Source organism: Manis pentadactyla, chromosome 5, assembly GCF_030020395.1.
Source record: "Manis pentadactyla isolate mManPen7 chromosome 5, mManPen7.hap1, whole genome shotgun sequence".
NCBI lineage: Eukaryota > Metazoa > Chordata > Mammalia > Pholidota > Manidae > Manis > Manis pentadactyla.
The window spans coordinates 259,680-281,416 of NC_080023.1; the positions used below are offsets into that span (position 1 = coordinate 259,680).

Consider the following 21,737-nt stretch of genomic DNA (forward strand, 5'->3'; position numbering starts at 1 on the left):
TGAGCATAGGACTTTTCAGCATGTTTCCCAGATTCAGGATGTCTCTCAAGGTACACTTAAATTTGGTAGGATTTCTAAACTCTTTAGCCACTGTGCCTGACACCAAGCAGATGTCTAAGTGCAGGTGCCATACTTCTCATTTAACTTGCCCCTCCACCAGTCCCTGTGGTGTACCCCTGAGCCATACTCTCCCTTCCCCTCTGTTCTAGAGCCACTGGCTCTGCCATCAGCATCCTATGGGTCAGAGTCTATCTCACCCTAAAAAGCAGCTTGGTTGATTTTTGCAGTGGAAACAAGCCCAGGATTATTGCAATGGCTGTGAGCACCAGCTGGATGCTCCTTGTTGCAGAGGACGCACTTAGAGTGCAGCTATCAGCTGGCAGCCCCTAATTGTGTAATAAATGAGGACTGAAAGGGGAGAGTCTGAGTTTCTGTTACTGTTTGATTTACTGTGCAGAGCAGTACAATGAATGCAGATTAATTAAAGGGAAAAAAGGAGGAGGATAGTTAATGGTCTTATTCCTAAACTGTACTTTCAGTTGAACTTTTCAACCCTGGGAAATTCTGGATATAAGGATCCTAGGTGATCAATGTCTTCCTTATAATTTGGGTCTTTGGGAAAATGTTACTCTTTCAGATTAGAAGGTCATATTTCCTAAAGTTTCTTCTGAGGACCACAAAAGAGATCCATAGTTGAGTAAATAGGGAAAATGAGATCCACTTTGTTTCCTTCCTGGAGGTTCCAGATGTACATTACCATGTTAAAGGTTTCAAGATGTCCTAAAATAAATAAACCTTTTGTTTCAGCTCTGGTATTTTTTTTGTGTGGTTAGAAAGAAGTTCTGTAGCAAAAATAAATTTTATACCACCCAGAATACACTTCGGGAAACTTAGCAGGTTATCTTTTTTAAATTAAAAATTTTTTTTTTTAATTTTGGTATCATTTATCTACAATTACATGAAGAGCATTATGTTTACTAGGCTTCCCCCTTCACCAAGTCCCCCCCACATACCCCTTCACATTCACTGTCCATCAGCGTGGTAAGGTGCTGTAAAATCACTATTTGTCTTCTCTGTGTTGTAGAGCCCGCCCTGTACCCCCGCACACATTATACATGCTAATTGTAATGCTCTCTTTCTTTTTCCCGCCCTTATCTCTCCCTTCCCACCCATCCTCCCCAGTCCCTTTCCCTTTGGTAACTTTTAGTCCATTCGTGGGTTCTGTGATTCGGCTGCTGTTTTCTTCCTACAGTATTTCTTTGCTCTTATACTCCACATATGAGTGAAATCATTTGGTACTTGTCTTTCTCTGCCTGGCTTATTTCACTGAGCATAATACCCTCCAGCTCCATCGATGTTGTTGCAAATGGTAGGGTTTGTTTTCTTCTTATGGCCGAATAATATTCCATTGTGTATATGTACCACATCTTCTTTATCCATTCATCTACTGATGGACATTTAGGTTGCTTCCATTTCCTGGCTATTGTAAATAGTGCTGCGATAAACATAGGGGTGCATCTGTCTTTTTCAAACTGGGCTGCTGCATTCTTAGGGTAAATTCCTAGAAGTGGGATTCCTGGGTCAAATGGTATTTCTATTTTGAGCATTTCAAGGAATCTCCATACTGCTTTCCACAATGGTTGAACTAATTTACATTCCCACCAGCAGTGTAGGAGGGTTCCCTTTTCTCCACAACCTCACCAACATTTGTTGTTGTTTGTCTTTTGGATGTTGGCCATCCTAACTGGTGTGAGGTGATATCTCACTGTGGTTTTAATTTGCATTTCTCTCATGACAAGCGATGTGGAGCATCTTTTCATGTGTCTGTTGGCCATCTGAATTTCTTCTTTAGAGAACTGTCTATTCAGCTCCTCTGCCCATTTTTTAATTGGATTATTTGTTTTTTGTTTGTTGAGGTGTGTGAGCTCTTTATGTATTTTGGATGTCAACCCTTTATTGGATCTGTCATTTATGAATATATTCTCCCATACTGTAGGATACCTTTTTGTTCTATTGATGGTGTCCTTTGCTGTACAGAAGCTTTTCAGCTTGATATAGTCCCACCTGTTCATTTTTGCTTTTGTTTCCCTTGCCCGGGGAGATGTGTTCATGAAGAAGTCACTCATGTTTATGTCCAAGAGATTTTTGCCTATGTTTTTTTTCTAAGAGTTTTATGGTTTCATGACTTACATTCAGGTCTTTGATCCATTTCGAATTTACTTTTGTGTATGGGGTTAGGCAGTGATCCAGTTTCATTCTCTTACATGTAGCTGACCAGTTTTGTCAGCACCATCTGTTGAAGAGACTGTCATTTCCCCAATGTATGTCCATGGCTCCCTTATCGTATATTAATTGACCATATATGTTTGGGTTAATGTTTGGAGCCTCTATTCTGTTCCACTGGTCTGTGGCTCTGTTCTTGTGCCAGTACCAAATTGTCTTGATTACTGTGGCTTTGTAGTAGAGCTTGAAGTTGGGGAGCGAGATCCCCCCCACTTTATTCTTCCTTCTCAGGATTGCGTGGCTATTCGGGGTCTTTGGTGGTTCCATATGAATTTTTGAACTATTTGTTCCAGTTCGTTGAAGAATGCTGTTGGTAATTTGATAGGGATTGCATCGAATCTGTATATTGCTTTGGGCAGGATGGCCATTTTGACTATATTAATTCTTCCTAGCCAGGAGCATGGGATGAGTTTCCATTTGTTAGTGTCCTCTTTAATTTCTCTTAAGGGAGTCTTATAGTTTCAGGGTATAGATCTTTCACTTCCTTGGTTAGGTTTATTCCTAGGTATTTCATTCTTTTTGATGCTATTGTGAGTGGATTTGTTTTCCTGATTTCTCTTTCTATTAGATCATTGTTAGTGTATAGGAAAGCCACAGATTTCTGTGTGTTAATTTTGTATCCTGCAACTTTGCTGAATTCCGATATTAGTTCTAGTAGTTTTGGATTGGAGTCTTTAGGGTTTTTTATGTACAATATCATGTCATCTGCAAATAGTGACAGTTTAACTTGTTCTTTACCAATCTGGATTCCTGGTATTTCTTTGTTTTGTCTAACTGCCGTGGCTAGGACCTCCAGTACTTTGTTGAATAACAGTGGGGAGAGTGGGCATCCCTGTCTTGTACCCGATCTCAGAGGAAAAGCTTTCAGCTTCTCGCTATTCAGTATGATGTTGGCTGTGGGTTTGTCATATATGGCCTTTATTATGTTGAGGTACTTGCCCTCTATGCCCATTTTGTTGAGAGTTTTTATCATAAATGGATGTTGAATTTTGTCGAATGCTTTTTCAGCGTCTGTGGAGATGATCATGTGGTTTTTGTCCTTCTTTTTATTTATGTGGTGGATGATGTTGATGGATTTTCGAATGTTGTACCACCCTTGCATCCCTGGGATGAATCCCAATTGGTCATGGTGTATGATCCTTTTGTTGAATTTTTGAATTCGGTTTGCTAATATTTTGTTGAGTATTTTTGCACCTACGTTCATCAGGGATATTGGTCTATAGTTTTCATTTTTGATGGGGTCTTTGCCTGGTTTTGGTATTAGGGTGATGTTGGCTTCATAGAATGAGTTTGGGAGTATTCCTTCCTCTTCTATTTTTTGGAAAACTTTAAGGAGAATGGGTATTATGTCTTCTCTGTAGGTCTGATAAAATTCCGAGGTAAATCCATCTGGCCCGTGGGTTTTGTTCTTGGGTAGGTTTTTGATTACCGCTTCAATTTCGTTGCTGGTAATTGGTTTGTTTAGGTTTTGTGTTTCTTCCTTGGTCAGTCTTGGAAGGTTGTATTTTTCTAGGAAGTTGTCCATTTCTCCTAGGTTTTCCAGCTTGTTAGCATATAGGTTTTCACAGTATTCTCTAATAATTCTTTGTATTTGTGTGGGGTCTGTCGTGATTTTTCCTTTCTCGTTTCTGATTCTGTTGATGTGTGCTGACTCTCTTTTTCTCTTAATGAGTCTGGCTAGAGGCTTATCTATTTTGTTTATTTTCTCGAAGAACCAGCTCTTGGTTTCATTGATTTTTTTTCTATTGTTTTATTCTTCTCAATTTTATTTATTTCTTCTCTGATCTTTATTATGTCCCTCCTTCTGCTGACCTTAGGCCTCATTTGTTCTTCTTTTTCCAATTTCGATAATTGTGACATTAGACTATTCATTTGGGATTGTTCTTCCTTCTTTAAGTATGCCCAGATTGCTATATACTTTCCTCTTAAGACTGCTTTCGCTGCATCCCACAGAAGTTGGGGCTTTGTGTTGTTGTCATTTGTTTCCATATATTGCTGGATCTCCATTTTAATTTGGTCGTTGATCCATTGATTATTTAGGAGCATGTTGTTAAGCCTCCATGTGTTTGTGAGCCTTTTTGCTTTCTTTGTACAATTTATTTCTAGTTTTATACCTTTGTGGTCTGAAGAGTTGGTTGGTAGGATTTCAATCTTTTTGAATTTACTGAGGCTCTTTTTGTGGCATACTATGTGGTCTGTTCTGGAGAACGTTCCATGTGCAGTTGAGAAGAATGTGTATCCTGTTGCTTTTGGGTGTAGAGTTCTATAGATGTCTATTAGGTCCATCTGTTCTAGTGTGTTGTTCAGTGCCTCTGTGTCCTTACTTATTTTCTGTCTGGTGGATCTGTCCTTTGGAGTGAGTGGTGTGTTGAAGTCTCCCAAAATGAATGCATTGCATTCTGTTTCCTCCTTTAATTCTGTTAGTATTTGTTTCACATATGCTGGTGCTCCTGTGTTGGGTGCATATATATTTATAATGGTTATATCCTCTTGTTGGACTGACCCCTTATCACTATGTAATGTCCTTCTTTATCTCTTGTTACTTTCTTTGTTTTGAAGTCTATTTTGTCTGATACTAGTACTGCAACACCTCCTTTTTTCTCCCTGTTGTTTGCATGAGATACCTTTTTCCATCCCTTGACTTTTAATCTGTGCATGTCTTTGGGTTTGAAGTGAGTCTCTTGTAAGCAGCATATAGATGGGTCTTGCTTTTTTATCCATTCTGTTACTCTGTGTCTTTTGATTGGTGCATTCAGTCCATTTACATTTTGGGTGATTATTGAAAGATATGTACTTATTGCCATTGCAGGCTTTAAGTTTGTGGTTACCAAAGGTTCAAGGTTAGCTTCTTTACTGCCTTACTGTCTAACTTAACTCGCTTATCGAACTATTATAAACACTGTCTGATGATTCTTTATTTCTCTCCCTTCTTATTCCTCCTCCTGCATTCTTTATATGTTGGGTGTTTTATTCTGTGTTCTTTTGTGTTTTCTTTGACTGCTTTTGTGGGTTGTTGATTTTATTTTTTGCCTTTAGATAGTATTTGGTTGGTCTGCTTTCTTTGCTGTGATTTTATTTTCTCTGGTGACATCTATTTAGCCTTAGGAGTGCTCCCATCTAGAGCAGTCCCTCTAACATACCCTGTAGAGGTGGTTTGTGGGAGGCAAATTCCCTCAGCTTTTGCTTGTCTGGGAATTGTTTAATCCCTCCTTCATATTTAAATGATAACTGTGCTGGATACAGTATCCTTGGTTCAAGGCCCTTCTGTTTCATTGCATTAAATATATCATGCCATTCTCTTCTGGCCTGTAAGGTTTCTGTTGAGAAGTGTGATGATAGTCTGATGGGTTTTCCTTTGTAGGTGACCTTTTTTCTTTCTCTGGCTGCCTTTAATACTCTGTCCTTGTCTTTAGTCTTTGCCATTTTAATTATTATGTGTCTTGGTGTTGTCCTCTTTGGATCCCTTTTGTTGGGAGTTCTGTGTGCTTCTGTGGTCTGAGCGACTATTTCCTCCCCCATTTTGAGGAAGTTCTCAGCAATTATTTCTTCAAAGACACTTTCTATCCGTTTTTCTCTCTTCTTCTTCTGGTACCCCTATAATGCGGATGTTGTTCCTTTTAGATATGGTCACACAGTTCTCTTAATATTGTTTCATTTCTGGAGATATTTTTATCTCTCTGTGCGTCAGCTTCTATGCATTCCTGTTCTCTGGTTTCTAGTCCATTAACGGCCTCTTGCATCCCATGCATTCTGCTTTTAAGTCCTTCCAGACATTGTTTTATTTCTGTAGTCTCCCTCTGTACTTGCTCCTTTAGCTCTTGCATATTTCTCTGTAGATCCATCAGCATGTTTATGATTTTTATTTTGAATTCTTTTTCAGGGAGACTGGTTAGGTCTGTCTCTGCAGATCCTCTCTCAGGTGTTGTCTGGAGTATTTTGGACTGGACTAAATTTTTCTGCCTTTTCATGGTGATAGTGGTGGCTGTAGGCAGGTTGTGGGTGTGTCAGCTGGGAGAAGAAAGTCCTTTCCTGCTTGCTGGATGCCTTGCCCTTCTCTGCTGCCTGTGTCGGTTACCCGCACTCCTGGAGCAGCCACCGGGTTAGTCCCCTAAGCTGCTGTGGGTGGGGTCTCCATCAGAGCAGTGCAGAGCCCTGCGGGGAGTGGCAGGCATGCCAGGTGCGCTCCTTCGCGATAGCGGCGCCCCTGCCATGCAGCTGTTGCCAGCAGCAGCCTTTGGGTCTGGCCCAGGTGGCTGTGCGTCGGGCTGGGATTCCGGTCCCGGGCCGCTCTGTTGCCGCCGCCACGGGCTCACGCGGACCTCTCCCAGGCCCCTCTGGCTCCACGGTCACCGGCACATGTGGGCCACTCCCGGTCCGCTCGGTCGCTGCCACTGCAGGCTCATGCAAACCTCTCCCGGGCCCCTCTGGCACTGCAGTCGCCGGTGCTCGCGAGCTGCTCCTGGTCACCTCTGGCGCCACTGCCCCCGGTGCACACTGCCACTCTCCCACTACTGGGCTGGTGTGTCAGGGTCTGCACCAGTTGGGGGAACGACCGGCAGGCTGCTTAGTGCCATGAGGGGCTTCAGAGCTGCGCTGCTGCCCAGTGGTTTAGGGCGCCTAAAGTTCCCTGGGATTCCCAGCTGCTGGCTAAGCGTGCCGGGACGACTTTGTCCAGCTGTGGGGTCCCTGACTGTTTAAGACTTGCACTCGCTTTTCTTTTGTCTCCGGGGCTCTGGTTGCGGGGACCTGCTCACAGGTTTTGCTTTTCCATTTCTCTAATATCCAGCACCCCGTGCACCTTGTGTCTGCGCTCTGGGTTCGGATTTCTAGAGATGGTTGTTTAGCAGTCCTGGGCTTTCACTGCCTCCCTATTCCAACTCCTTTCTTCCCGCTGGGTTCTGGGGTGGGGGGGTGTTTGGGTTGCGCCTCGCCACGGCTTGTATCTTACCCCCTTCGTGTGATGTTGAGTTCTCGCAGATGTAGATGTATCCTGGCTGTTGTACTGTATCCACTAGTGTCTCTTTTAGGAATAGTTGTATTTATTATATTTTCATAAATATATATGTTTTTAGGAGGAGATTTCCACTGAACTACTCACACCGCCATCTTGGCTCCACCCCCTTGGTTATCTTTTAAGTGATGAACTGTTCATTTAAAATAGCTTCCAAGGGGCTATAACTATAACTATAGTTATTTTAAGAGTCACATCTAAAGACTTGATTTAATTTTTGAAGTATATAATTAATGGATGAAAAATGAAAACTTGTAATTTGAACCTATTCTGAGTTCTCAAATTATATCGTTTTGCAAAATCAATTTTTTTCTGATCCTTTAAAATTTCTAACTAGTAGGATAAGAGTCAGATAATCCATATAAAATTTTTATATTGAATTAGATATTTCTCATTGACAGATGTTAAAACATTCCCTAGGTATCGCTTATTAACTAATTTCATTTTGGAGAACTGTAATATGTATTGCTTAGTTTATGGCTTTTTATAGTAACTTAAAAAAATTGAACCACTGCTTTACCTAGTGAGTTGCAGAATTTCAGACTTTTTTTCCCCCATGCATTGAAACTCAGAAGATACATCACTTTGTAGTTTTGAGATTAGTAGATGAAAGCTGTATAATTATTATGCAGACATTTTGGCAAGCCTGCAGTATCATTTTGAAAAATGTTAGTACACAGTGAGGTAGCATTTTATTTGAGAAAATGTTTCATCCTTGACAAAATGGGTTTCATCACGGTAGAGCTCTTGTAAATTTTGGTAGAGCTTTTCAAAAATTCTAAAAATCTACATAACTTAATTTTTTGTTTCTAAATAAACTTGGTAAGCTTTTGAAAATTTGCATTTCCTAGAGTGAAGATGAGTTTCAATTTCTCTTTGAGGTTTTAAAATTTCTATAATTTAGTTGTTTCATCAGTTTTCCAACAATTTTTCTAAAAGCTTTTAGAATTTTATAATAATGAACTTTGTTTTGATTTTGGATTTTGTGTAGTGATTTTTTTTGTTACCTTTTGCAAGAGGACAGTTTCTTTCAGATGTAGGAGTGTGCTGTCCCTGACCCCTCTTCACCCAAATGGCTGTAACCTTGTTTTTTCATCCTGTAAACTGCCTGACATGAAGTTGCCCCTTCTAGGGACAAAAGGCATTTTTGTAAGTCTTCATAGGACCTTTCTGAAGGCAAAAAAAGCTGCCGTTTTGTATAACTGCTGAAGATTCTGGCATCTAATAGGTCTAGATGAATTAAACACCTCATTGATTATTGTAATGTGATAGCTTGCAAAGAAATTTTAATCTGTGGAAATCAGTCCAACTTTTCCAAACCAGAGATGTTCATAGATGAGTATAAATCTGGAAGTAATTGCCAATCAAATTAGAAACATAACTGTGTTACTTTACGTAAGCAGTTCATCTCTTTAATAAATCCAATTGAAACCATAAGAACATAGAGGCTGACAGAGTTAAAACTGTAAGAACATAAAGGCTGATCGAGTTAAGAACTATCAGAACCTAGAGACTGATTCAGACTTCCTCTTCTGTATAAGCATTTGATGACAGCATAGTCAGTAGAGGAGAACTTATCCAGGCTGGACAGAAAACTCCTCCCTTTTTTACAACTCATTACACAACTGATCTAGTTAATTTGTTTTACTTTAATGGAAGTCTGTTTTGTATTTCTGATTCTATGTACAACTGAGTGCTTCCACCTATACTTTATCATATAGTTGGTTCTTCATTTCTCTTCCTTATTTTTTATACGCAGAGATTAACCCGGTCTGTTACATACTCACAATTAAAACATTTGCTAGTTCCTATCAAGTAGTAAGTAGTCTTAATAAGAACAATCCTACAGTTATGAAAATAATTCTTTTTTGTTGTTACTGGAGAATATATACCAATCACTTATTTCTGATAACCTGGCTAGGAAAAATGAAATTTCTTTTTTTTTTTTTTCTGTTAATAACTATTTATCTTTTAAGTGGAGAACATTAACTTTTTATTAAGGTATTATTGATGCACACTTTTTAAATTAAGGTATTATTGATATACACTCTTATGAAGGTTTCACATGAAAAAACAATGTGGTTACTACATTCACCCATGTTATCGTGTCCCCCCCACACCCCATTGCAGTCACTTCTCAACAGTGTAGTAAGATGCCACAGAGTCATTATTTGCCTTCTCTTTGCTACACTGTCTTCCCCATGAGCCCACCCACACTATGTGTGCCAATCATAATACCCCTGAATCCCCTTCTCCCTCCCTCCCCACCCGCCCTCCCCGCCCCTCCCCTTTGGTAACCACTAGTCCCTTCTTGGAGTCATGAGTCTGTTGCTGTTTTGTTCCTTCAGTTTTACTGCATTGTTATACTCCACAAATGAGGGAAATTGTTTGGTACTTGTCTTTCTCCCCCTGGCTGTTTTCACTGAGCATAATATCCTCCAGCTCCATCCATGTTGTTGCAAATGGTAGGATTTGTTTCTTTCTTATGGCTGAATAGTATTCCATTGTGTATATGTACCACATCTTCTTTATCTGTTCATCTACCGATGGACACTTAAGTTGCTTCCATATCTTGGCTATTGTAAATAGTGCTGCGATAAACATAGGGGTGCATAAGTCTTTTTGAATCTGAGAAATTAAATTCTTTGGGTAAATTCCAAGGAGTGGAATTCCCGGTCAAATGGTATTTCTATTTTTAGTTTTTTGAGGAACCTCCACACTGCTTTCCACGATTGTTGAACTAGCTTACATTCCCACCAGCGGTGTAGAAGCGTTCCCCTGTCTCCGCATCCTCACCAACATTTGTTACTCTTAGTCTTTTCAATACTGGCCATCCTCACTGGTGTAAGATGATATCTCATTGTGGTTTTTATTTGCATTTCCCTGATAATTAGTGATGTGGAATATCTTTTCATATGCCTATTGGCCATCTGAATTTCTTCTTTGGAGAACTGTCTGTTCATATCCTCTGCCCATTTTTTAATTGGGTTATTTGCTTTTTGGTTGTTGATGCATGTGAGTTCTTTATTATATGTAGTGGATGTTAACCCCTTGTCGGATATGTCATTTACAAATATATGCTCCCATACTGTAGGATGCCTTTTTGTTCTGTTGATGGTTTCCTTTGCTGTACAGAAGCTTTTTACTTTGATGTAGACCCATGTGTTTATTTTTGCTTTTGTTTCCCTTGCTCAAGGAGAGGTGTTCAGGAAAAAGTTGCTCATGTAGATTTTTGCCTATGTTGTCCTCTAAGAGTTTTATGGTTTCATGACTTACATTCAGGTCTTTGATCCATTTCAAGTTTACTTTTGTGTATGGGGATAGACAATAATCCAGTTTCATTCTCTTGCAGGTATCTGTCCAGGTATGCCAACACCAGTTGTTGAAGAGGCTGTCATTTCCCCATTGTATATCCATGACTCCTTTATCATATATTAATGATCATATACACTTGGGTTAATATCTGGACTCTCTGTTCTGTTCCACGGTCTATGGGTCTGTTCTTGTGCCAGTACCAGATTGTCTTGATTACTGTGGCTTTGTAGTAGAACCTGAAGTCAGGGAGCATAATTCCCCCAGCTTTATTCTTCCTCTCAGGATTGCTTTGGCTGTTCGGGGTCTTTTGTGGTTCTATATGAATTTTAGAACTATTTGCTCTAGTTCGTTGAAGAACGCTGTACTTATTTTGATAGGAATTGCATTGAATCTGTAGATTGCTTTAGGCAGATGGCCATTTTGACTATAATTCTTCCTATCATGAGCATGGGATGTGTTTCCATTTATTGGTATCTTCATTAATTTCTCTCATGAGTGTCTTGTAGTTTTCAGAGTATAGGTCTTTCACTTCCTTGGATAGGTGTATTCCTAGGTATTTTATTCTTTTTGATGCAACTGTGAATGGAATTGTTTTCCTGATTTCTCTTTCTGCTAGTTCATCATTAATGTATAGGAATGCAACAGATTTCTGTGTATTAATTTTGTATCCTGCAACTTTGCTGAATTCAGATAATAGACCTAGTAGTTTTGGAGTGGATTCTTTAGGGTTTTTTATGTACAATATCATGTCATCTGCAAACAGGGACAGTTTAGCTTCTTCCTTACCAGTCTGGATGCCTTTTATTTCTTTGTTTGATTGCCGTGGCGAGGACCTCCAGAACTATGTGGAGAGAGTGGACATGCTTGTCTTGTTCCTGATCTTAAAGGAAAGGCATTCAGCTTCTCTTTGTTAAGTATGATATTGGCTGTGGGTTTGTCATATATGGCCTTTATTATGTTGAGGTACTTGCCCTCTCTACCCATTTTGTTGAGAGTTTTTATCATGAATAGGTGTCAAATTTTGTTGAATGCTTTTTTGGCATCTATGGAGATGATCATGTGGTTTTTGTCCTTCTTTTTGTTTATGTGGTGGATGATGTTGATGGATTTTCTAATATTGTACCATCCTTGCATCCCTGGAATAAATCCTACTTGATCATGATGGATGATCTTTTTGATGTATTTTTGAATTTGGTTTGCTAATATTTTGTTGAGTGTTTTTGCGTCTACGTTCATCAGGTATATTGGTCTGTAATTTTCTTTTTTTTGTGGTGTCTTAGCCTGGTTTTGTAATTAGGGCGATGCTGGCCTCATAGAATGAGTTTGGAAGTATTCTCTCCTCTTCTACTTTTTGGAAAACTCTAAGGAAAATAGGTATTAGGTCTTCACTAAATACTTGATAAAGTTCAACGGTAAAGCCATATGGTACAGGGCTTTTGTTCTTAGGTAATTTTTTGATTACCAATTCAGTTTCCTTGCTAGTGATTGGTCTCTTCACATTTCTGTTTCTTTCTGGGTCAGCCTTGGAAGGTTGTATTTTTCTAGAAAGTTGTCCATTTCTTCTAGGTTATCCAGTTTGTTAGCATATAATTTTTCATAGTATTCTCTAATAATTCTTTGTATTTCTGTGGGGTGCATAGTGATTTTTCCTTTCTCATTTCTGATTCTGTTTATTCTGTTTATGTATGTAGACTCTCTTTTTTTCTTGACAAATCTGGCTAGGGGTTTATCTATTTTGTTTATTTTCTCGAGAACCAGCTCCTGCCTTCATTGATTCTTTCTGTTGTTTTATTCTTCTCGATTTTATTTATTTATGCTCTAATCGTTATTATGTCCCTCCTTCTACTGACTTTGGGCCTCATTGTTCTTCTTTTTCTAGTTTCATTAATTGTGAGTTTAGACTGTTTATGTGGGATTGTTCTTTCATGAGGTAGTCCTGGATTGCAATATACTTCCCTCTTGGCACTGCCTTCGCTGAGTCCCACAGATTTTTCCATTGTTGAATTATTGTTGTCATTTGTCTCCATATATTGCTTGATCTCTGTTTTTATTTGGTTATTGATCCATTGATTATTTAGGAACATTCTGTTAAGCCTCCATGTGTTTGTGGGCTTTTTTGTTTTCTTTACCTAATGTATTTCTAGTTTCATACCTTTGTGGCCTAGGAAGCTGATTGTTACAATTTCAGTCTTTTTGAATTTACTGAGGCTCTTTTTGTGGCCTAGTATATTGATCTATTCTTGAAAATGTTCCATGGGCACTTGGGAAGAATGTGTATCCTGCTGCTTTTGGGTGTAGAGTTTTGTAGATGTCTGTCAGGTCCATTCCCTCTAAAGTGTTGTTCAATGCCTCTGTCTCCTTACTTATTTTCTGACTGGTTGATCTGTCCTTTGGAGTGAGTGGAGTGTTGAAGTCTCCTAGAATGAATGCATTGCATTTTATTTCTCCCTTTAATTCTGTTAGTATTCGTTTCACATATGTTGGTGCTCCTGTATTGGGTGCATATGTATTTATAATGGTTATATCCTCTTGTTGGATTCACCCCTTTGTTATTATGTACTGTCCTTTGTCTCTTGTGACTTCCTTTGTTTTGAAGTGTATTTTGTCTGATACAGGTACTGCAACTCCTGCTTTTTTCTCCCTATTAGTTTCGTGAAATATGTTTTTCCGTCCCTTCACTTTTAGTCTTTGTATGTCTTTGGGTTTCAAGTGAGTCTCTCGTAGGCAGCATATAGATGGGTCTTGTTTTTTAACCTTTCAGTGACTCTATGTCTTTTGATTGGTGCATTCAGACCATTTACATGAAGGGTGATTATCGATAGGTATGTACTTATTGCCATTACAGGCTTTAGATTTGTGGTTACCAAAGGTTCAAGGGTAACTTCCTTACTATTTAAGGTCTAATTTAACTCAGTATGCTAGTACAAACACAATCTAAAGGTTCTTTTTTCTTTTTTTTCTCCTCCTTTTTCTTCCTTCTCCATTTTTTATATGTTAGGTATCATATTCTGTACTCTTTGTCTATCCTTTGACTGACTTTGAGGGTAGTTGATTTTTTGCATTTGCTTAGTAATTAACTGTTCTACTTTCTTTACTGTGGTTTTATTACTTTTGGTGACAGCCATTTAGCCTTAGGACCAAGTCCATCTATAAGCAGTCCCTCTAGAATACAGTGTAGAGACAGTTTGTGGTAGGTAAAGTCTCTCAGCTCTTGCTTATCTGGAAATTGTTTAATCCCGCCTTCAAATTTAAATGATAATCTTACTGGATAGAGTATTCTTGGTTTGAGGCCCTTCTGCTTCATTGCATTAAATACATCATGCCACACCCTTCTGGCTTGTAAGGTTTCTGCTGAGAAGTCAGCCTGATGGGCTTTCCTTTGTATATGATCTTGTTTCTCTCTCTGACTGCTTTTAATAGTCTGTCCTTATCCTTGTTCTTTGCCATTTTAATTATTGTATGTCTTGGTGTTGTCTTCCTTGGGTCCCTTGTGTTGGGAGATCTGTGGATCTCCATGGCCTGAGAGACTATCTCATTCCCCAGATTGGGGAAGTTTTCAGCAATTACCTCCTCAAAGACACTTTCTATCCCTTTTTCTCTCTCTTTTTCTTCTGGTATCCCTATAATATGAGTATTGTTCCATTTGGATTGGTCACACAGTTCTTTCAATATTCTTTCATTCATAGAGATCCTTTTTTCTCTCTGTGCTTCAGCTTCTTTGTATTACTCTTCTCTAATTTGTTTCATTTATTGTCTCCTCTACCTTATCTAATCTGCTTTTAAAACCCCCCGTTGTGTTCCTTAACAATTGGATCTTCACCCTAAATTGGTTACTGAGTTCTTGAATATTTTTCTGTACCTCCAGTGACATGTTTATGATTTTTATTTTGAAATCTATTTCAGGAAGATTGATTAGTTCTGTCTCACTTGATCCTTTTTCTGGTGTTTGTGAGATTTTACTTTGAACCAGGTTCCTTTGATGTTTCATATTTTTATGTGGTGCCCTCTAGTGCCCAGAAGTTCTACTCTCTGGAGTTGTTCAGCCTCTGGAGCAATGTCAGAGTCACAGGGGAGCGGTGTTGGTGCCCTGTTCTGTGAGGTCTGTTCTTTTCTCCAGGTGTATCCAGTCTGGGACAGCCTTCTTTCCTGTTGCTTTCAGGATTAATTGTATTAATTATATTTTCATATTATATGTGGTTTTAGGAGGAGTTCTCTCTCTCACCTCTTACACTGCCATCTTTACTCCATCCTAAAAATGGAATTTCTTAGTCTTTATGCAGTTCTTCCTATTTACATAGAAAGTACTTACATCCCTCACTAGTTTTATTGATTATATTATCTTAAAATAAAGCCTTACTCATTTCTTAGGACTTGACACACTTCTAGATGGGAAAGAGATGGTAGGTCTGATTGTCCCCTTCTACGTAGTTTTTCAGATACCTAAGCTAAACAGGGTATGTGACCAGCTGTTAGCCCCTAGTGTTATCTTTGGTGATAGAGTTCAGTTTCAGTTATAGATTCTCTATGGATTTTCTCTTGCGGCCATAGATTGATTCTGGAGCCAGACTACCTACTAAATAAGAATAAGCAATACCTTGTGTTCCAAACTGATGCCCTGCACTCAGAACTGCCATGGTTTCTGTATCGTGTAACTATCTGTTATGTGTATGTGTTCTCTGGTTCGCCAGGCAAATTATTATTTAGGATCTTGGTGATTATTATTATATATATATATATAATCAGAATTATTATTTTAAAATCTAAAAGTGAGAATCTTAGTACTTCAAACATCCCCTTTCTTTATTCTCTTTTGTATGTCTGTTTACTCGATTTTTTATGTCCTTTACCCCTTCCGCATCAAAGGCTTTTGTGTGTGTATGTGAAAATCCCATAGACACCCAAAGTGAAGAATTATGAAAAGACAGTTGCAGGTAATGCACACCTTTGAATTCAGAGAACTTTAACAAATTCACCATGAAAATTGGTAGCGAGGAAGAACCAGTTAAAAATACATGGCTAGAGTGAAGACATAAATTGCAGAAGTACTATACTAGATTGGAGGAAGGGCAGTGGGTTTCAGTGGGAAGTACAAGTTGGTTCCCTAAGGTGAAGACCAGAACCCCTAATACGGGATGGTAAATACAGAAGGACCAACCTGAGGGTTGTTGTTTTTGTGTCGCTAGCATACCAAGTGTGATACCTGGCACACGAAGACCCTCCTGCAGCTGTGGGGCTGGTGGAGGAATGAGTTGGAGTTCCTAGGTTAGGGGTTATGCTCTGCCTCCAGGCTCAGAACTTGGCCTGAGTTGAGTTTCCCCCACAACATGCTAGTATTTTTTTATTTCCTAAATCTCTCCTTTTGGAATTTATTCCCCCCTCCCCCTATTTAGATTTGGGAAGTAGTTAGGTGAACACAGTTTTGCTCACCTGTCAAGGCCTAGGCATTCTAAGTAGTACATGGAATGTGTCACCATTTGGCCTTGAAGAACTTTCAGCCTGATTTGGGAAGGACCCTACATGCAGGAGGCAGGTGGAGAGCAGTCTGCCCGGAGGTCAGGGCGCTGGGGACAGCCCGTGCCCTCTGTTGCGGGAGGAGAGCATTGTGGCCTGCGGGAATCAGAGAAGGCTTAGAGTGGGCCGGGCAGGAGAGACTGCACTGCCATTCAGGTGTCAATGTTTCAGCAGCTTCTTGCCTCTGGAACCTTTCTGAGTTATTACTTTAGTCTCTCGTATAGATTGTTTTTTCTCTTGCAGTGTTTTAATTCACCTGTGCCTCAAATCTTCCATCTGAGTTTACCAGAAGGCTGGTTTCTACAATGTCAGACTTTAGGGTTGCGTCCTGTCATATTTTACCCCTCCAGGTAAGCGGCTATTGGTACCTGCTCTGCTCTTCCTGGCCTGTGAGGGGAGTGCACCTTCCCGCCCTCTTGCAGTGACGCAAGGCCTCCAGGCTTGATTTAACTGATGACAGGTGAGGGGCTCTCTTCCAGGAGGAAGCTTTCAAAGTGCCAGTACATACTTGGGTCCGCACCTTTTCTCAGCCTCCTGGACTAGCAGTGTTCAAGGCTGGCAGCCATACTGTCGTTTTGTGCCCCAGAGTCACACTGGGTGATGACACTGAGCATCCCTGCTAGGTTAGGATGGACACGTAGCATGAATAAGACAGACACCTTTGTGCTAGGCTGCCACAAGTTGAGGGTTGTCTGTTTCTGCAGTGTGATCTGCCCTATTACTTTTGCATTCCCAGACCTGATTCCAAACCCGATTCGTCTGTGTGGGAGAGGGGGTCTTTCTGTGCATGCCACCAAGTGATTCTTGAACACCCAGGATGTTGGAGAACTCAATTCTGACACTATCTGCCCCAGGACAGCACCAGATTCCCCAGGTTAAGGGCTCTGTCCTACAAGACTGCCCTCCACTCCAGACTCCAGGCACCGGTCACAAGCTCCAGGCTGTTACCCATGCTTCTGACCTTCTGGCTACAGATTGGAGGTTCCCATGACCTCCCCCTTAGGCAAAACTAATTTGCTAGAGCGGCTCACAGAACTCAGGAAAACACTTAACGTTTACCAGTTTAATAAAGGATACTGTAAAGGATACAGTTAACAGCCAGTTGCAGAGATATGTAGGGGAAGGTCCCAAATACAGGCGCTTCTGTCCTTGTGGTGCTTGGGGTCTGACAGGCGTACATGGAAGCATTCTGGTTCCCCAAGTATGGAAGTTCCCTCCCATGGAGAAGCAGGATGCAAAAGAGAGAGAGAAAGAGATGCTCCTCTCACGGGTTGTTATGAGGGTTTCACTGCATAGTCAGGATTGACGAAATCATTGGCCATTGACTTATTCTACCTCCAGCCCCTCTGCCCTTTCCCCTCCCAGGGCTTGGGGGCTGGGGGCTGAGAGTTCCCAACCTCTAATCCCATGGTTGGTTCCCCTGGCAGCCAGCCTGTACCCTGGGCTGGGGTCCAAAAGACTCCCCATCACCTTAACAAGGCACACATTTGACTTTTATGGCTGTGAAGTGTTTTCAGGGGCTGTGGATGAAGACCAAATATAATCTGAGAAATATATTTTTGGTCATCTGAATGATCAAATGTGTATTTCTTATAACTCTTAACTCATTATATTGTACTTTTTGACTAAATAACCTTTCTTCCCACATTTTGTCCCAAATTTCTTCCCAAATCTGAGACCTCTTAAGCATAATAGATGTTTTCCCATTCCTTCAAACTGTTCTTCTTGGGCACCTTGTGTTATCTCAGCATGGCTGTGGCTAGCATGCCATCTGGGTGTAAGGAAGTGTGTCTAATGCAGTCTACGAGCCCATGAAGAGGGGCATACATATGAACTCTGTTGAAAAGAGGTAATGATTTCTTTGCTTAGCTCAACGTGGTCATTTGCTGGAGAGCAGAGCTAACATTGTCCAGTAGAACTTCTGCAGTGATGGAAATGTGCTCTTTTTGCACAGTAGCCACTAGCTGTGTCTACACATAGCCACCAGCTACTGAGCCCTTGAAATGTGCCCACTGTGACTGATGGACTGTTTTTTAATTCAAAGAGCCACATGTGACTCGTGGCTGCCCTATGGGACAATGCAGTAAGACCCAGGAACAACACTGAGATGACTTGGTTGAAAAGTACAGAATAAAAGGCATATATTATTATTTAATATATTGAAATAATTTTTAAAATGTTTAATTCTATGCAACAGAAAAAGCACTGATATTAACCCCACCAAGATACTAATGGTAAATTATATCAGGGTGGAGAAATTGTGTGGGTGTCCTCATCTCATAGCTAAAAAGAATACTTTAAAAACCTTTATATAAAGGGGTAGTGTATATGATAAGCTTGAACATAAAAAAGAAGTGCCCAGAAACTGAAAGAATATTTTGGCAAGTGAAAATACCAGTTGAACACAGCTACCCAGATTTTTCTCCACAAGAGCCACACTTTACATTTTTCCCTGAGAAGCCCAGTTGATAACTGTTCACTGCCAGTGTTCTGTATAATCAGTTTTGCTGAAACAAAAGTAAACTGAGAAAACATTCCACAAATACTGTGTATGTACCATGTCAGAAAGAGATTATACTTTTTGAAATGATTTTATGTGTTTTCAGCAAACCTAAAAATATATCCAAGTATATTACAAAAAGAGAAACACCTTCCTGTTTAAATTAAGTGCACCCCTGGCTGTTGAACTTGAGCACTAAAGAGACTGAACTATAGATGGTGTATGTCTCCTGTAGTTTGTGGGAAACACAGCTTGTGCACCTTAAGCAGCTGTCTAGGAGCACTAATGGGAGCTGAGCTTCAGTTATTTTCAATCATCTTTGTGTTGTTACAAAGAGTAGAAAAAGATGGCACCGTTTCTTAAAACATTGCTAAATAAAGGGTGAGGTTTGGAAAATGAATGAACTTCTTCAAAGTGACCCTTCATCCCCTGCAATAAAACTCCTTCATTATTAAATTGCTCACTTAGAATTTGTGGCATTACCATGTCTTATCTGACTATTTGTTGAAAAGTGCTTACTTATGTAATAACTTAAGTACTTGGCCTGTTTTCTTTTTTCCTTAATGGACAAATCATTTGGGGCTAATTACATTGCACTGAAAACATGAATACTGGATAAAGAATCAAATGATTTTATTTTAAAATTCAGTTTGTTATTCTAGTCCCAACTCTTGTCATAGATGTCACAAGCCCCAGGGCCCTGATTCCTGGAGACCCAGGGTGGCAACCCTCCTGGGGGGCTGTGGGCATGAGCAGGGCCAGCAGGTGCTCTCCCCTCACTGATCCACTTTTCACTTCCAGGCTCAGGTGGGTATTAGGCCCGAAGGTTAATTGATCCCCAGGTCTGTGTGCAGTTGCCCCAGTCCCAGGCCTCCACCAGGGCTACTTTTCACCCTATAGCCCTTAAAATGGCGAGAAATTATACCCTAGGCAGCAGAAAAGTCCAGGGTGTGCTGAGCTTCTCTGAATCTGTTAGGGGATAGTGTGGCTTAAATGTGTAGAGAGGACTCTGCCGATAATGTGTACATTCCAAAACAGCCAAGGGATTGCAGTTGTGTTTCTGTATTCATCCTCGGCTCTCAACCACTTTGAGCTCTTTGCAGCGCCACATCTGACTTTGTAGTAGAGAACCGAAATGTTACTTAACAAGAGGAAAGGCTTTTGCTATGACTAGAAGTAGATTATTATAAAGAAAGACAATTTCATAGTTGTTTTTTAAGGATAATAAGGAAATTGAGTATTTTTTTTCTAAAAGCCTAATTTATGTAATTACTGTTCTTCAGATATTCATATTAGTGAAGGAATCTAAGATTAAGCACATATAAGCAATTTGAGCAGGTAGTTTATATTAATATCTTCCATTTGCATGCACGTGGAATCGCTATTGAGCAAGTTGCGGAGGAGCTCTGTTGGGGGTAATAGCGCAGGTGAGGGTGTTCACCAGCTTTGAGAAGGCTGTGGTGGTCCAGCGTGCCTTGCTTCATTTTGCATTTGTATGCGATTTTTTTCTCACCCATTTCTTGAATCCTTTCACTTGAAATGTGAAATCTCTCTATGACAACAGAGAAAATCCCAGAGTTGGGTTGATACCATGTTTTAAAGTAAACATAATAAACTGAAACAGTATTTCTTTATCAGTCTTTACAATGACCAGGTCGCTCATGGTGTGAATTTTTAAGGCCTTTGTACATTTAAATAAGGAAAAAAAGCCTCATACTACTACATTGTTCACAGTGAAACTAATACTTTAGAGGTTCTATGGCAAAGACAGTTATGTAGATTTTATTAACAACATTCTTCTGATATCCCTGTACTCTGGGTCTGATACACATTGTTGGATTCAGCTTCCTAAATTTTGTTTACAATTTTTGCATCTGTGTTCATGAGGCATATAGGTCTGTAGTTTTCTTATATCTTTGTCTGGTTTTGGTGTCAGGATAATGCTGGCTTCATAACATGATTTGGGAAATATTCCCACCTCTAATTTTCTAGCAAAGTTTATGTAGAATTGGCTTTATGTTTTCCTTAGCTATTTGTTAGGATTTGTTAGAATTTGAAGCCATTTGGGCCTAGAGATTTCTTTGTGGGAAAGTTTTAAACTATAAAATACATTTCTTTTGTAGATACAGGGCTATTCGTTGTATTTCTTGAGTGAACTTTAGTAATTTGTGTAATTTCAAGGAATTTGTCCATTTCCATCCACCTAAGTTGTTTAATTTATTGTTGTAAAGTTTTTCTAGTGTTCTTCTACTATTCTTTATATCTATAGAATCTGTACTGATTCACCTCTCATTCCTGATACTGGTGATTTTTCTTCTCTGTTTCCTGAAATCTGGCTAGAGGTTTGTAAAGTTTGTCATCTAAGAGAACCAGCTTTTGGTTTCATTACTTGCCATTTTCTGTTTCACTGGGTTTTGCTCTGATCTTTTATTTCCCTTTTCTGCTTAGTTTAGGTTTCATTCGCTCTTCTTTTTCTAGTTTCTTAAGGTGAAAACTGAGGTCATTGATTAGAGAACGTCTCTAAAATAGGCTCTTAGTGCTATAAATTTTCCCCTAAATACTGCTTTAGTGGCATCCTAAAAATATTGATATGTTGTGTTTCCATTTTCATTCGGTTCAAAAGATTAATTTCTCCTTTGATATCTTCTTTTTCCTATTGGTTATATAGAAATATGTTCTTTAGTTCTCAGATATCATTATGTTGCTGATTGATAGTTTAATTCCATTTGGTCAGAGAATGTACTTTGTATGACTTGAATCCTTTTAAGTTTTTTGCAACTTTCTCTACCATCCAGTATACAGTCTAGTTTACATCCAGTTGGTTGATAATATTGCTTGAGTCTTTCATATCCCTTCCTGATTGTTTCTTCTTTAAAAGACTGAGAGAAGGGTATTGAAATCTTCTAGTAGTGTAACTGTGGATTTGTCTGTTTTACCTTGCATTTCTATCAGTTTTTATTCATGTATTTTGAAACTGCTATTAGATACATAATATACAGGATACTATATTTTCTTGCTGAGTTGACCCATTTATCATTATGATATGACCTTCTTTATCTCTGTTAATATTCTTTGCTCTGATATCGGTGCCAGATACTAATGTAGACTCCAGTAGCC

At 39.6% G+C, this 21,737-nt stretch overlaps 1 protein-coding gene across 8 annotated transcripts in view; it reads left to right on the forward strand.

The window, feature by feature from the left end:
- The window catches only part of LOC118930278 (TBC1 domain family member 14), a 220,129-nt gene that overhangs the window by 18,695 nt on the left and 179,697 nt on the right, over positions 1-21,737 (forward strand). The window contains exons 1-2 of one of the 8 annotated variants that reach the window (XM_057501983.1): positions 16,367-16,470; positions 17,798-17,969. The exons of the other annotated variants lie outside the window; for them this stretch is intronic. The gene's annotated coding sequence lies outside the window, so the exon portion shown is untranslated. Of the gene's footprint in view, positions 1-16,366; positions 16,471-17,797; positions 17,970-21,737 lie in introns of those variants that run through there. 8 annotated transcript variants of the gene reach the window in all.